The sequence below is a fragment of the Theobroma cacao genome, chromosome 9 (genome assembly GCF_053813885.1).
Source record: "Theobroma cacao isolate CCN51 chromosome 9, ASM5381388v1, whole genome shotgun sequence".
Lineage (NCBI taxonomy): Eukaryota > Viridiplantae > Streptophyta > Magnoliopsida > Malvales > Malvaceae > Theobroma > Theobroma cacao.
The window spans coordinates 42,823,633-42,841,297 of NC_142647.1; the positions used below are offsets into that span (position 1 = coordinate 42,823,633).

Below are 17,665 nucleotides of genomic sequence, written 5' to 3' on the forward strand. Positions count from 1 at the left end.
ATTGCTATGGACTTTGTAACGGGTTTGCCTCGAACCAGTGGGGGATATGATTCAATTTGGATAGTAGTGGACCGGTTAACAAAGTCAGCTCATTTTCTTCCGGTTAAGACTACTTATGGGGCTGCCCAATATGCTCGAGTTTATGTGGATGAGATAGTGCGACTACATGGTATTCCCATTTCTATAGTATCTGACAGAGGAGCTCAGTTTACTAGTAGGTTTTGGGGAAAGTTGCAAGAAGCATTGGGCACTAAGTTGGATTTCAGCACAGCTTTCCACCCTCAGACTGATGGACAATCTGAACGGACCATACAGACATTGGAGGATATGTTGAGGGCTTGTGTGATAGACCTTGGTGTCAGGTGGGAACAATATCTACCCTTAGTGGAATTTGCCTACAACAACAGTTTCCAAACTAGCATCCAAATGGCACCATTTGAGGCCTTATATGGACGAAGATGTAGGTCACCCATTGGATGGCTAGAGGTGGGAGAAAGGAAACTTTTGGGGCCTGAATTGGTGCAGGATGCAACCGAGAAAATACACATGATCCGTCAGAAGATGTTAACAGCACAAAGTAGACAGAAATCATATGCTGATAACCGACGGAGAGACTTGGAGTTCCAAGTAGGAGATCATGTATTTTTGAAAGTTTCGCCAACTAAAGGGGTAATGAGGTTTGGCAAGAAAGGGAAGTTAAGTCCTCGGTATATAGGGCCATTCGAGATCTTAGAAAAGGTTGGAGCGGTGGCTTATCGTTTGGCATTACCACCAGACCTCTCTAATATTCATCCCGTGTTTCATGTGTCCATGCTTAGGAAGTACAACCCAGATCCATCACATGTAATACGGTATGAAACAATTCAGTTGCAAGATGATCTAACCTATGAGGAACAACCGGTAGCTATCCTTGATAGGCAAGTTAAAAAGCTCCGTTCAAAGGATGTAGCCTCAGTGAAAGTGTTGTGGCGGAATCACACTAGCGAGGAGGTAACGTGGGAAGCTGAGGATGACATGCGGACAAAGCATCCACACCTCTTCGATATGTAAAGGTAAGCCACTCTACATTGAATTTAAATTCGGGGACCGAATTTTTATTAGTGGGGGAGAATGTGAGACCCTGTCAAGCTCGATTAAAAGACGGTATTGTATCGAGTGGTACAACTAAGTTAAATCGAGCCTTGAACTAGTTCAAATAGAAATTCTAAGAGGAATTTGAAAATTTTAAAACCAACAGAATGGTTTAGAATAGTGATTTGGAGTTCAAGGTCCAGTTTGGAGTCCATCAGAAAATTGACCAATTAGGGACAAAACGGTCATTTTACCATTTGATGATTAAATGGAGATTTTTAGCCAAGATTTGATCACATTTGACCAAGAATAATTATATGAAATATAATTATGATTATTGGAGTATAAAATGATGTTTAGTAGTGAAAAATTGTGATTCCCGGTATTTATAGAGTAGAAGGGCAAAATGGTAATTTTGCCACTAGTGGACTAAACGAAAATTTTTTTAAACAATTTTTGCCCCATTTGGTTAATATTGATCAATAGTAGTGTTATTTTAGGTTGAAAAGTAGAAATAATGAGATTCCGGTACATTTCGGAGTATAAGGGCAAAATCGTAATTTTTTTGTCTCGGGGGCAAATCAGTAAAATTTTCGGCCCAGCACTTGTCAAGACCAAGGGATTTTAATTGTGGTAGGATTGGATAAATACCAGAATATTTGTGGTGGAAAATTAAGAAGAAAAAGTCAAAAAGTTAAAATTTTGGCCAATAAGCATGTGACACATGGCATGCTTGATTATTTTATTATTTTCTATAGAAATCAGCCCATTAAATCCCCAATTCCCTCACCATATTCGGCCTAGACATCCAGCAACCAGAAAAAAGGAAGAACAAAAGGAAAAACAAGAAAACCTAGGTGGAAATTCAAAGAAAAAGTGAAGAAATCAAGGAAACAAGCTAGGTAAGTTAAAATTTCTTTAATTCTCCTTGATACCTAGCTTACCCATGCTTTTGTTCTTGATTTCCATGGTTGAATATTGAGTTATCATGATGAATTCAATTCTGAAAAATGGGTATGGAAGAGGAATTGTTGTTGGAATAATTTGATTTTAGACTATGTTAGTGTTTAGAGATAGTTAAGCATGGTTATGAACAAAAACACTAAAGAAATATTTAATTTCTCTAGGGTTCCTTGTTGGCTGAACCATGAGGGCTGAATATCAATGGGGGATTGTTTTTATTTCAAGGAAAATGGCATGGAAAATGATGAAGTAAGGTGAAACGGTTATGTAGAAAAAATTCGATGCTAGTACACCAAATGACCAAATTTTTTTTCTATAAGGAATTGTGAGGGTTCTAATGCTGAATTTGGCTTTATTTAAATGTATGTGGTAAATTAAGGTATTAGAGGAGAAATGAATTAATTTAGAGGTGATTTGGACACAATCGTCGATTAATCGGGTGATCGGTCGAATTTAATCGATACCGTGATTAAGCGGTAATCGGGTATATTTGTGCATTTACATATCAAGCATTAGTAGTTTAAATTAATTTATATCAATTTAGGGACAATATAGTAAATTCCTCGACTTGGTTATTTGTCAAGGTGGTGAGACGTCCGGAAAAGGCAAAGGAATTACGCCTGAGGACTATTAGTCAGAGTTCACCCGGAATCTGAATTTTCGACACCTGTGAGTGGACTGCCTATCAAAATTGTTTTGGGAATATGACTGTTTTGAACAAAGTGTTTGAATGATTTTATGCAATTTTTCATGAAAATGAATGCCTTGGGAACAAGCTTTTGAGAAAAGGTTTATGTTATGAAATGTGGTTATTATGGATTTCTATGTGGCTGCATTATGTTGATATACATATGTGCTTGAATATAATGTTGTGTAATTATGTTGACTCGGCTATGTGCGAGTAGGGAGTGTGCATAAGCCGAGGATGACCCGGTTATGTGCGAGTAGGGAGTGCGCATAATCCGGTGATGACCCAGCCATGTGCGAGTAGGGAGTGCGCATGAGCTGGTGATGATGATGATGGGTTGGTGAGATGATGATGATGGGTATATACGTATATATATATACATATGTAAATGTGTGTGATATAGCAAATTGATGGACAATGATTTATGGTTGTAATGTACGTAAAATTTGACACATTATACTTTGAGAATTTTCATGAATGTTAGGTTGATTTTATTAGTTTAGTAGGATGGCTTTTGTTGAGTGAGGAAAAATGTTTATCTTGTTGCCTTGTTTTCACTGCATCGAAATTCATGCTCGCTGTAGCGAAAAAAAACTCTGGGGTTTGGAGGGGTTTTAAATAGGAATGAACTAAATTGCATTGTTTGAAACAAGTGCATCATGATTTTAAATTTTTCCTAATTGTTGCTTGTTCCCTTCCTTGTTCACTCACTGGGTTTATACTCACCATTTTCAAATTCATGTTTTCAGATCACGAGGTAGCCGATAATTAGGACGAGGTGTCCTTGTAGATCTGTGTACATCTTCTGGTAGGTGTCTCGGCATTCGGTAGCTGTATATCCATCCGAGTCACTCCGCTGGAGGTCGAGTATTATTTTGTTATGTATAGATGAACTTAAATGTAAATTTTAAAAGAGTAATGCCAGTACGAGTTGGCAATGTGTATCACTATTTTGACTCAAAGTCATGAAATACGACTTAATGATAATAAATAGAATCATAAGTAAAATAAATAATAGGCTTGCTTGGGTTTAGTGGATTACGTCCATTGGACCCATGCGCCGGTCATGACCCGGAATTTGGGTCGTGACAATACACTTCTTACTCGAGATAATAGATATAATATAGAAGTATTAAGTGTCTCTTTGATTTATTCTCTCAATATGATATCCATTCAAACGAATATCTTTAAAACTTAATAAATTTCTTTGAAACATTGAAAATAATATTTCCTCTATTATAAAATTAATTCCTCAAGGTAGTAAAATATTGGCTCTTCCGGAACCTTCAATTAATCTTATACTTGTATTGACATTAGTTTCTTCTATTGTCAAGTGGAAAAAATATTTCTTTTCTTTAAATATAGTGTGCATTATAGTAATGTCTACTAGATATATATTTGCATCATTGATCTTGGATCTAACAAGATGAATATCAGTATTTTTCATTAATAAGATAAAATACATAATAAGAAACTTGTAAGTTAACATAAGAGAATATTAAATATATAATTAAAACATATAATAAAAACATATCATCTAAATATAATGAGAACATACAAAAGTATCTTTATAATAAAGTTATACTAAAATATATGAACAAACTATTAAGAAATTTCATTCTTGGATATTTTTATTACCAATCAAATGATCAATTCCTCTTTTAAGGTGGACAAGAAAATCAATAATATATATTTCCATTAGCAATCATATGATCAATTCCTTTTTCATGGTAGACAAGAAAATCAATAACAGATCAACTTGACCATGGTTAAAATCATCACAACATGTTTTAGCTTTTAATGATGCTTTATAAAATGCAAGATGTACAGGTACGTGACCAATGACCTTTCATGTCACATTGATGACAAGACATTTTCTATATTTATTTTATTCTATCCATTTTTGTTTTTTCATATTCATCTATTTTAGATGAGTTAAAGGTATCCATCCACTTTTTGTGGGTTATTCACTTCTAGTGAGTTAGTGAGTTAAGGTATCCATTCACTTTTTAGTAAGTAAAATTATCCATCCATTTTTAGTGGGTAAAGTTATATATCCACTTTTGGTGGGTAAAGTTATTCTTAGAATTAGAATAGTGAGTGATTAATGTAAATTATTATAGCGACTTCTTTTCTATCTATGACCATAATTGTTAAATGATGTCGCATTCATTTCAAGGAATGAATGGATTCATGATTTTTCATTGGTAGCTATATAATAACAAATCCACTTTTCAATAAATGGACAAAATATAATATATAATACATGATAGCCAAACACATATTAAGGTTGATTTTTAGAGAATGGAAACAGTAAAGAGATATCAAGTCATTTACATGATTTCCTACAACCAGAAATTAAAGACTAACCATTGAAATCTTTATAAAGCTCGGAGATGATGAAAACCAAATAATACCAACATTTATCTTATTTGCTAAAACCAAAAATTAAAATCCAATCATTGAAATCCTTTTGAAACTTAAAAATGATAAAAAGAAAATAATATCAAAATTTGAGATATTAGAAAATCATGTTGATAACGTGTTATGAAATATGACTTAAAAGAATAAATAAAGATAACTCGAAAGAACAACTAAAGAAAGAAAATAACTATAAAAGAAAGTATTTGAGAACTAAAGAAAGAGAAGTCAGAAAATAACTATAAAAGAAAGTATTTGAAGAGAGAAAGAAGATCTTATTTAAATGTCTATTTATAAATGAAGTGAATGATCTGTTTTAAATAAAATTTATAAGATGAAGATAATAAAAAAAAATTAGATAAGTGTATTAAATTCTAATCTTAATCCAATCTAATCTACATTCAAATCTAAATATATATAATATAAATGTATATTCATAAAAATATTCATAACAAATACTACCTTCAAATCTAGGCCATTTTAATTTATTTCTTCCCTTTTTATTTAATTGAATTATATAAGGTGGGGATTTAATTAGATAATTAGAATATTGTAAATCTATCGATTTGTCATATAAGTGACCTTAGATAATTATAACTTTTTATTTTTTTTATCTCATATTAGCCACAAGTTGCTGGTAAAAATTTTCTTTTTCTTTTTTCATTTTATGTTGGAACTGTACTTTTCTGGTTTGCACAATTTGCAGGGTATTAACAAAATGACAATCGAAAATTGGACAGATAGCAGTTAGGTCTAACAGCAATGTTGACGAATGAGGAGTGCAAGGCATTTGACAAGAAACAAAAAATTTAAGCAACGAAAATGACAATGCTTCAAAGCAAACGAAAACAGTTCAAAATTTCTCCTATCGGTTCGTTAGGTGGCCTACATATGCATGCACCAGTCATCTTCGGCTAGTTGAGTACAAATTTTGGTGGACCGTCAATCTCCCTAGGCCGTTATTTGTCTGAAAATCTAATTTGAATTTATTATTATCTTTTTTTTGTTGTTGAGGTGAATCTAGAGAATAATTTGTCAACTGCATATGACAAGGATGTTCTTATGGGTAAAACTTAGATATTTCTCAAATCTCACAAACATTTATGAGCTTAATTTATATACCTTAACTTATGAACCATTAGGTACTCATTCAGAGTTGCATTGAATCTTGGACGGAAGGGTGAATGAAGTTTATGAAAGAAGACAGGGTAATATCTTCTTTTTCAGTATAATGAAGTTATGACCCAATATCAGGGATGACTCTTTCTTGTTCAATTTTGTTTTCTTACGTTTTATCAGTTACATGCTTTTCTTCACGTTTTAGTTGTGTTTGTCTTCAGTTAAAGTGTAAAGTTTGCTATCTGATTAGGCTGGGGGGTGTTGTCGCTTTGCATGTCTTGTGTCCAGGTTCCATGCTCTTGCAAGTGCCTTTAAACGGATCAGTTCAAAGGAGCTGAACATGTGAAACATGACAATTCATGAAGCCAAAAAACTGAAATCAGGGTAACCAGAAGTCACCAACAGCTGATTCCCAATGAAGACATACAAGTAATAAAGAGCCGTTCCTCAAAATGGATATTATGGGAAATTAAGTTCTTGCTTGCATACATATTTTGAGAGGAAAAGCTAAAGATCACATCTTCTCCATAAGGGCCAAGCCTACCTTCATCGCCCAGGTAAATATTATTAGAGCAATATTTGATCTTTATTAAATGTTAGCATATATTTATATTAATTATAAGATATATCTCTACATATTTAACCAAACATTTTTATAAATATATTTTGTATTCTAATCAACATAAAACAGAACAAATTTAGCCTTAATTGTATTTTCTTAACATGATATCTTAAGTAATTGAAGTAATCAAGAAGTAGAAATCTTATACGCCAAGAACACCTTTGGTATGGGGAATAGCAAAACTAATCTCCCTCTATTCCCAACTATTATTTGCTCTCTTTGTTTGGTTGGTAATTTGGTAAGAAATAATAATTTTTAAGTTTTAAAAATTCCTCAAAATCAATAAAAATTTATTTTTAACTAAAGTCAACCGACATAGAATAGCTTTCAAAATCAATAAGATGAAATTATTCCTCATAAGTTTAGAAAATTACAATCCTACTCATATAAAATCATTTTTTCTCTCCTCCTCCTCTCCCTCCATCTGTTCCAACCGCATTGTTCTCTTCCACCATTTCTAGCTCCACCAATCGCCACAACATCTCTCTTGTCCACCTTTCCAGGTACATTACTCTCATGCATCATCCATTTTTCCAGTTTTGCCTGTGATCATGTACTTGTTTGATGTAAAGGAAAATGAGTTGAATTGAATGTGCTCAAGTGCCCTACTTTTTTGTTCATTGTATGATGTTATTGGCTTAGTTTACTGCTGTCCTATTTTTTGTTCTTTGTTTAATGTCCTTGGCTTGCAACTCTCTTAATTGAATTGACCAAAATTATTAAAAGGTGCACAACATTTATACAATGGGTAAAAACTTCTTTCTTGCTGAGTTTTTATTTTATCAAATATTGTACATAAAAAACATTATTTAGAAAAAAATATTATCTAGATAAGTTTCTAAAAGTCTTAAAAATTTTTCTTTCTTTTTTATTTGTGCCAAGGTAGAACTTTGCATTAAACTAATATATACGATGTATTATTTTGATGAAAGTAACACAATATAGTATTTTGATGAAAATAAATACTAATAAATAAAGAATATTTTTATCTTTTTTATCTATTATTTTTTTTTATTTTAAGATTTATTTTACTAACTAAATACCGTAATAAAACATAATAATAATTTTTATCTTCTTTTTTTTATTGTACCAAATTACATAAAATTATTTTATTTTATTTTTATTAAATAACTATTTTATTAATTGTTATTTATCTTATCCTAAATAGCAGACAATGGTAAGAGATGGATGGTGACTTTTCAATCACAATCGTTGGGTTTTTTTTTTTTTTATGTAGAGAGAGAGCAGGCACTTAAAAGCTCCACCACGCACACAACTTGCGCGTGTCCAATATCTTTCTTTAGAATATAATACTCTCCTCCTCAAACTGGCCCAGAGCAGCCAGCGCAAAGACAGACAGATACACCAGCCAGCAATGTCTCGCCACAGACGCCAAGCCTCTCGAGTCCTCCCACCAGAGCTAACATTGGAAGGGGACGAGCCACCTCCCAAATCCACTACTGACTCAACCCAAGCAATTGCTAGTCCTTATGGTCGTCACGGCTCTAATGGTTCAACCACTGACAGGTCTGCAGCAAATCCATCCGCTCATCGCCACCAAGACTCTTCCGGAAACCATTCCCAGGGTCCTGAAACGAAGCCTTCTGCAAGCACCAAACCTTCTTGATAGCTGACAGCTGAAGCAGAACAAGTACTTAATAAATTTTTGCAGTTATGTTAAAGCTGATCCTCATGTTTCTTCCCGGTTCCAGTTCCTTTTTTTTTTTTCTTTCTGTTTTCTCTTGGTAAGGTGAAAAGCTTTTTATTTCTTATTGTATGTTTATGGGAAGTGTTGATTAGCTAGAAAAGTCTGCCGTAGTTTTTATTTTCCTCTTTCCCACTCAATTTAGAAGTTGCATAAGGTTTTCCCAACAGGTTTCCTTGATAATACTGTTTCACAAAAGATAAACAAAACTATACAAGGAGATTCAACAACCAACAGCCTGAGAGATAATAACAACTAATGTGGTATAATTTATGCAATACTCATTTTCCCCATTCAGAAATCATTCATCGAGATTCATTTCTTTGTTCTAAATTTATTACTTTCAATATATATATATATATATATATATATTTATTTAGGATAGTTAGATCCTAGAACGATTTGGGAATTGGTCACAGGTAAATTTTGCTGGTGAAGATATATATATTTTTGGACATTGTTGAGCATTGCCAATCAATATTTATTTGAGTAGTGTGTTCGGAAATACTTCATAACTTCCATTGATTTCATATGACTTGGTATGTTTGGGGAAAAAAAAGAAAAAAAAGATGAAATTTCATACATAAAAAGTTCATTGTACGTTACAAACAAAATTATTTTCAATTGATGGGTTTCATTTTCACATTTGTTAGAAATACTACACCGATTTTTTGTGTTCTTTTAATTTTTTACGGTCACATGTAATTAGCAGTGGATAGGAGGGCAGAGATCCAACAGGGAATAATTATGTATATAAAAGGTCAATTCTAAAATTGAAGAACCATTCCTTGGGGATTTAACCTCATTTTTTTTCCAGGAAATGGTGATTTTCAACTCTTCTAGAAAATGATTGATGGCCTTCGTATTAATGTAGTATCTGAACAGTGGAGGGGAGTTTATAATGGAAGGAAGGCATATGACACCTCAACTAATTATATGAAAAATGATATTATCAGATTATATATATATATATATATATATATATATATATATATATATATATATACATACACTGATATATATTATAAATTTTTTTTAAGAATAATTGCTCGAATTGAAGGCATTTTCACGTTTCTAAACAAGCAAACGGGTTTTAACAACTATTAAATCTAAAGATATTTGCACAACAATTAAATCTATATCTGAATATTAAAAATTAACAAAATAAACCAAACAAACCAACCATCAAATTAGTTATTAGTTACAATTGAATAAAATGGACGTGTAATGAGAATTGAACTTAGGATTGGAATATGATTGTTGAATTAAATTTTTTGAAAAAGAAAAGAAATTTTAGACCAATCTTAAATTTAAAATTTTGGTGGGAATGAGCTGTGGCATATTTCATGACATTAAAGAAGCAGTTGGCTTTTCATTTTCTCATATTTAAGAGGGAAGCAGAAGTTTTGTTTTGTCTCCTCATTTTTTTCCCCTTCTAAGGATATTTACACCCTCTCAAATATCAATTTAATTTAGATCTTAAAATAAAAAACAGTTAAAGCAGCCCATGAGTTACCCTAGTTTTCATAAGGCCTTTTTGTGGTATTGACCCACAAGCAAAATCCAGCCTGATCAAGGGCCCATATTTACAAACTTTTTCCTTAGTTGCCTCCTTATTTTCTTTAGTGCAAGTAGAGGATTAGTAAAACTTTTCCAATATTGCTTTTATATATATATATATAGAGAGAGACATTATTATATATTGAAAAAGAAAGATATTTCATCACAACCTATTCCAATGGGGGGAATATTCTCTTTATTAAAAGCTTTTTCCAAGTAAAAATAGTATAAACAAAATACAACATCTAATGACATTAGAATAAAAACAAATCTAAAGATATTAATCTAAAAAAATGTGAATTTAGATATTTAAAAAACTAATATGTTCACATAATTAAAATTATATCAAACAGTATTAATAAAACAAAATCACCTACATTAATTTTTTATCTCTCGGAGGATTAGACCTGTCTAATGAAAAATCTAAGATTCTTATATGAAAAGTGACTAATGAGTAATTATAAATAGACCTGGTAATTTTAGACACAACACGTTAACACAACACAAGAAGACATAGGTTAAACAGGTTTAGGTTTAGTCTTGACGTGTTTCGTGTCCAATCGTGTCTGACACGTTTAAGGTACGAAAATTTTTGTATCTTAACATGTCAAACACGAGTAACATGTTTAAATACGTTTAATTAATCTTGTTATCGTGTTTAAACGTACAAACGTATTTAATCGTGTTATCGTGTTTAAACGTGTATACATGATATGTTTATCAACTTGCTAAAAATTAATAGTCAAATGTTGTTTTAGCCTTACTTAAATAATTTTACAAAGATAAAATGTAAATATGTCATACCCAAATCCTAATTTTAAATTTTGTTTTGTTGTATTTGATGCTTTTGTTATTTTGTTTTCTTATAATTGTTTTTATAATTATTGATTTTAAATTTAAATAATAAAATTATATTTAATTGTAAATATTTTTATTTAATTGTGTTAAACGTGTTAATTATGTTATTAATCGTATCGTGTCATATATTGACACGTTTAACAAACATGTTTAAACTTGTCAGTCGTGTTACACGGTTATTAAATGTATAAGTATACGTGTTTCAAATTTAAAATATAAATAATATTCGTATTGTGTTTATATTTAATCTTAACGTATTTCATATTTAAACGTATTTCAGATTTAATTGAAGGTAACGATCGCTCTCACCCACCATCCTTTGACTCTATCGATAGATCTGTCTTAAACCCACATGCATGCCCTGACTCGAAAGTGTCGTAACGTGCAGATCCGGGAACCCGACCGCCCGACGCTAGTGAAAACTCTAAAACTAGGAGTCACCACCAATCTTTTTTACTAGGTGCGATTGGCCACCTATTGACTCGATTCTAATCGATGAAACTTTAAATTAATTTTAAGCCCACCGAAAATAACCTTAAACTAGTCTACATTTTTCTAGATCTAAGTTCGGGAGTACGGTTACGCCCGGGGAAAGATTAGCACCCCCGGGACGCCCGTTCTATGAACGGTACCAATTTTTAGATTATCCTATTAGGCTTTAATTTTTAAGTTTACTATATTTTCTTAGTTATTATTATCTTATTTTATCTCATATTTAACCTAAAATGGAATGCAAATGTGAGGCAAGATGATATGCATGGCGTTAGATAAAAATGTCGAACAAATAACCTTTTATCGATGATATTTTTTCGGATCCGCCCATCATACTGGTGGGATCCGAGGTATTCTCTCACCTAAGGAATCATTCGAGAAATTCGCCTTTGCAAATTTGACGAATAAATCCCGTCATCGGGGTTATCGTACGTTTTCTTTTAAAATAATATTTTCGTGCATAATGAATCTAATACGGGCAAAAGCCTTTTATTAAAGATGTTTCTCGAGCTCTCCCATCGTACTGGTGGGACCCAGGGACACATTTTCACCTAGTGAACTTTTCGAAGAATACTCGCCTTCGCAAGATCCTCGAAAGATCCCATCATCGGGGCTTAAACTCGAAAACAGAAATATTTATATGCAATTATATGCATGATGCAACATATGTATATGCCATGCTAATGCAATTATCTATTTTTTGTCATTTTTTATTATTATTATTTTCATTTTATTTCATATTATCGTATTTTCTATTTTTTATTCTCTTATATTTTATTTTTTTATATTCTAAGTTTCTCTTATATTTTCCTTTTATAATTAGATAAATTGTTTATGATTCCATTTAATACTTAATTTTAAATTACTTGTCGTCTTAGATTTTTTATTATTATTTATTTATTTTATTTTTCTATTTATTTAATGTCATGTATATTGCATTTTCACAAATTAATTATTTACTATATATTCGAATTATTATTATTATTTTTATCATCATATTTTTTTATCTATTGTTATTTATTTATTATTTTTATTGAATAATCTTTGTATAGTCAAATTCTTTATTTATTAAAAATTTCAGAATCTTGAAATCGAGGCCCTCCCATCGTACTGGTGGAGCCTTGATTCGGATTCCGAACCTAGGGAACATAGGCCCGGGATTGCTACTTCTCGCGTCCCGACCGATCATCCCATCATCGGTATTGTTTACTTATCTTATTTAAATTGAATAACTCATCACTTTGCCCCATTCTCATTCTTTTTCATTTATGAAGCTATCTTTTTAAATATTTTGACAATTACACATTTTATTCTACTATATTTTCTATTTTTATTATTTTATTATTTTTTTCAAATTCTTTTCCATTCATGATTTCCCCATATAAACTCACCTAGTTAAGTGTATTATTATTATGTCTCACGTTTCAACTCTTCCTACATTTTATACTTTCTCTTACCCATATTCTTAATCTAGTCATATATTTCCTTTTCTATGTGTATATTAAATAAATTCATTCATATCACTAAATGCTTACTTTTCCATGTACAATGTCCCTCTAAACCTATTTACTATATTATTAATTTTTAATTAAATGTTCATTTATTTTCCTATATATTTTTATTCTTGGATCTATTTTTATAACTAAATAATCTTTCTACCTAATTATGCTATTACTTATTTTCATATAATTGCACATATATTTTATATATTTTCTTATCTATTCCAATCTCTCTATTTTTCTTCACATTTTTACATTTTTAAACATCTCTATTATTATTATTTTTTACTTACATATTTTTGTATTTTTTATTTTTTTATATTCTTTCCTAATATGTTTTAAAATTCATTCTACAACATTAATATACCTTATTTATATTATTTTACTACCCTTAACTTAAAGCTACATTAAAAAATTTTCTAACTTAAACAATCAACACAAATACCACAATCATAACCCAATAAATCAATGATCCAAAACTTACCCCAAAGCTTTAGCCCAACCTGGCTCAAGGTGGATCGGGCTGACCCGAAAAGCTTGCAAGCCTGCTTCAAGAATTCAGCCCCCTGGTGCCCAAAACGGTACCATTTCACATGCCCCAGCTCTTAACTATTTAAGCTTCATTTTCTTCCTTTCTTCCCATTTTCTCCCTTTTGTCTCTCTCTCTAGAACCCAAACCCTCTTCCTTATCTCTACCAAACCGCCGGCCAACCCTACGCCAGACCTCCCTTTGTCGTTCTCTTCTTTCCGCCGGTGACTAGCCCACGTCGGACCTCCCTCTATCGGCTACCTAGATCTGCTCTCTTTTTGCCCAAATCGGGCTCTCCCTCTACCAGTCTCTTCCTACCGTCGGCCACTAGCCCACGTCAGACCTCCCTTTGCCTGCTGCGTCACTCTTTATCTCACCACCTCACCGACCGGTGGCTTGGGAACTTCTCTTCTCCCTCTCCTTCCTTTCACCAGCAACCCGAAAACCCTAGTTCTCTCCCCTAAAATCAACGAGACCAATAAAAACCCCAAGCTCTCTACCCCTTTTGTGCATATATTTGATGATTTTTTTTGTCTCTCTTTTTGATTTTTTGGATTATGGTTTTTGTACTGCTAGAAAACTAGGGATTTTTTTATTTGCGGGTTCTTGTGGCTGCCAGAAAAAAATTAGGATTTTTGCAGGTCACTGGTATTTTCTTCGCTGGTTGTGTTTGATCCTAGGGTTTTTGCAGATTTTTTGGCTCCCCCCTTTGATCAATTGCTACAGTACTTTATACACTCAACTTTTTCGCCGAGTGAAGTGCCTCCACTACCCTACCAGACACAAATTTTTCACATCTGGCAGGGTGAGGGAGGCACCTGGCAGGGTGCATCCGTACCCTGCCAGTCGTGCCCTCTCCCCTTTTCTCTTTCTCTTTTTTTATTTTTTATTTTTTATTTTTATTTTTTTATTATTATTTTTTGTTTGTTGTTTATCTTTTGTTTGCTATTATTTTATTATATTATTATTTTTATCATATATTTATTTATTTTTTAAACACAAAAAATATAGTGTCTACAGTTGCCCCTCTTTACGAATTTCAGTAATCTGAAATAATGCAAAGACGTAGACACCTTAATTTATCATCTTTCAAAGCTTTTGCTCTGTTTTTTCTCTTCTTTTTTTTAATAAACTTCTCAAAATTGAGGCAATGAAACTTTTAAAAATAAACTCCTCAAAATTGAGGCAATGAAACTTTAAAATAAATTTCTCAAAATTGAGGTAACGAAATTTTAAAACTAAACTCCTCAAAATTGAGGCAACGAAACTTTAAAAATAGACTCCTTAAAATTGAGGCAATAAAACTTTAAAAAAAACTCCTCAAAATTGAGGCAACGAAACTTTAAAAGTAAACTTCTCAAAATTGAGGCAACGAAACTTTAAAAATAGAACTCCTCAATATTGAGGCAATGAGACTTTAAAAATAATTAACTCTTCAAAATTGAGGCAATGAGACTTTAAAAAAATAAACTCCTCAAAATTGAGGCAATGAGACTTTAAAAATAATTAACTCCTCAAAATTGAGGCAATGAAACTTTAAAAAATCTTGAAACTAATTACCCAAAGGTTTTAGAAGATGCACCCGGAGGATTTAAGAAAATAATATGCTCGGAGGATTTAGGAAATGTGGCTCCTCAAAAACTGAGGCAACGTAACTTTAAAAATAAACTCCTCAAAACTAAGGCAACGAAACTTTTTTCTTTTTTGAAATGGTGAAAAATAATAAATTCCTCATCTGAGGTTCTACGACTTTAAAGATGAATTTCCTTTTTTTTCAGTTGTTTTAAAACTTTGAATATGACAATTTAAATATCCTAATCATCTTCATCAACCCCCCCCCCTTTTTTGAGTGTTTTAGAGTTTTCTCTTTGATCATTGGGGGATGAATCGATCACGCTTCTGATTTCTCGTCTTCACCATTTCGTTGCTCACAACTGTTTTCTTCCTCTATCATATGCATGGTCCAATCATTCTTCACATTTTTACTGTTCTCCATTCTGTTGCTACTTCCATTTCTTTCTTTCCTTTCTTAGTCTTTTCTCTTTCTTTTTTACATTACCAGACTCCATTTCATTCCCCGTCAATTACGATCTTTTTTTAAAATATTGCAAACATTTCTTACTTTATCATGCTCTTTATTAAATATCATTCCAATTTTATGATAAATGCAATGCAATGTACTTATATCTCCTCTCTTGGCAGAATGGAAATGATGACAATGTTGGGAGCAGAAAGGCTATTTTTCATTAGAAAAAAGAGAAGTTTCTACAATCAAGCATAACGACAAGGAACAGGGGAAAACTAATTGATACAAAAGAGATACAGTTCTTTCTTAATGACTGTTCCGATAGATATTGACAGTAGCCTCGAAATTTTATCTCAAAGCAGGCACAAGCGTCAGCTCCCTTGTCTTTTGTTTGAACATCTCGGATCATGATTTTCACCCTTTCTATGTTAAGCCCTTATAGTATTTGGACCTCTTTCGTGTCTAGACCGCTTTTTTTGGTTTTCGCCCTAAACACATCTCCCATACTCAAGCCGCTTTTTCAGGTTTTCGACTTAAAATTTTTTTTTTTTAAATTCATTTTTTCTTTTTTTTTTAAAATTTTATGCAAAATATTTCTTGACAGCATCAGCATTCACTGGGTTGGAAAACTCCCTTCCGTCCATCTTTGCCAAAATTAGTGCTCCTCTTGAAAAAGCTTTCCTCACCACAAATGGTCCTTCCCAATTCGACGTCCATTTCCCGCGAAGATCCTTCTAGTTCGGGAGAATTTTTTTCAATACTAACTCTCCTTCTTGAAACTATTGAGGATGTGCATTTTTGCCATATGCCCTCATCATTCTCTTTTGATATAACTGCCCATGGCAAAGTGCCGTCAACCTTTTTTCTTCTATGAGATTCAATTGCTCATAACTAGTGTTAACCCATTCAGCTTCTTCCAATTGTACTTCTTTAAGGACCCTTAGGGAAGGGATTTCTACTTCAATTGGCAAAACTGCTTCCATCCCATACACCAAAAAGAACGACGTAGCTCCCATGGAAGTTCGGACTGTTGTGCAATAAGCATGCAAAGCAAAGGGTAACTTTTCATGCCAATCTTTGTATACATCTGTCATCTTTTCAATTATCCTTTTGATGTTCTTGTTGGCTACTTCTACCGCTCCATTCATCTTTGGGCGATAAGGCGTTGAATTGTGATGCTTGATCTTGAACTTAGCACAAACCTCTTTCATCATCGAACCATTGAGGCTATTAGCGTTATCTGTGATGATCCTTTTCGGGAGACCATAGCGGCATATTATTTCTTTTTGGATGAACTTACATACCACTTTTTGGGTCATGTTGGCATAAGATGCTGCTTTTACCCATTTAATGAAGTAGTCAATTGCCATCAAAATAAACCGATGCCCATTTGATGCCTTCGGGGTTATTAACCCAATCACATCCATGCCCCACATTGAGAATGGCCATGGTGATGTCAATACATGTTGTGAATTTGCAAGAGTGTGGATTCTGTTTGTGTATATTTGACATTTGTGACACTTTCGAGCGAAATCTATACAATCCATTTCCAACGTGAGCCAGTAATACCCTGTTCTCATGACCTGTCTTGCCAACATATGCCCACTTGCATGTGCCCCACAAATTCCTTCGTGAACTTCCTCAACTATTCTTTGAGCTTCGGCTGAATCCACACATCTCAAAAGCACTTGATCCCTACTTCTCTTGTATAAGATGTCCCCATCCAAGAAAAAATTCATTGCCAACCTTCTAATGGTTTTCTTATCATTTTCTGAGCTTTGCTCTGGATATTGCCGAAACTTGAGATAATGCACAATATCATGGTACCACGATTTCCCATCTACTTCTTCCTCTACACTAGAGCAGTGTGCGGGGCACTCTCGAAGATTAATCACGATGGGTTGAATCTTGACATTGGTACCAACTTTGAACATTGCTGCCAACGTGGCTAATGCATTAGCCAATTGGTTCTCCTCTCGGGGCAAATGGGTGAAGCAAATCTTATCAAAAGTTTCAATTAGTTTTGAAACATACTTATGATACCGGATTAACTTCAAGTCACGTGTTTCCCATTCTCCTCGCAACTGAAAAATGACCAAAGCAGAATCCCCA

General features: G+C 32.8%; 2 long non-coding RNA genes across 2 annotated transcripts; both read left to right on the forward strand.

The window, feature by feature from the left end:
• Nucleotides 1-1,864: 1,864 nt before the first annotated feature.
• Nucleotides 1,865-3,808, forward strand: LOC148760992 (uncharacterized). Its single transcript, XR_016028217.1, has 3 exons — nt 1,865-1,973; nt 2,619-2,703; nt 3,472-3,808. It is a non-coding gene; the product is annotated as an uncharacterized LOC148760992 (long non-coding RNA).
• A 2,381-nt stretch (nt 3,809-6,189) lies between these two features.
• Nucleotides 6,190-8,258, forward strand: LOC18589986 (uncharacterized). The gene is made up of 3 exons (XR_001929187.2): nt 6,190-6,351; nt 6,551-6,819; nt 8,122-8,258. It is a non-coding gene; the product is annotated as an uncharacterized LOC18589986 (long non-coding RNA).
• The last annotated feature ends 9,407 nt before the right edge of the window (nt 8,259-17,665 follow it).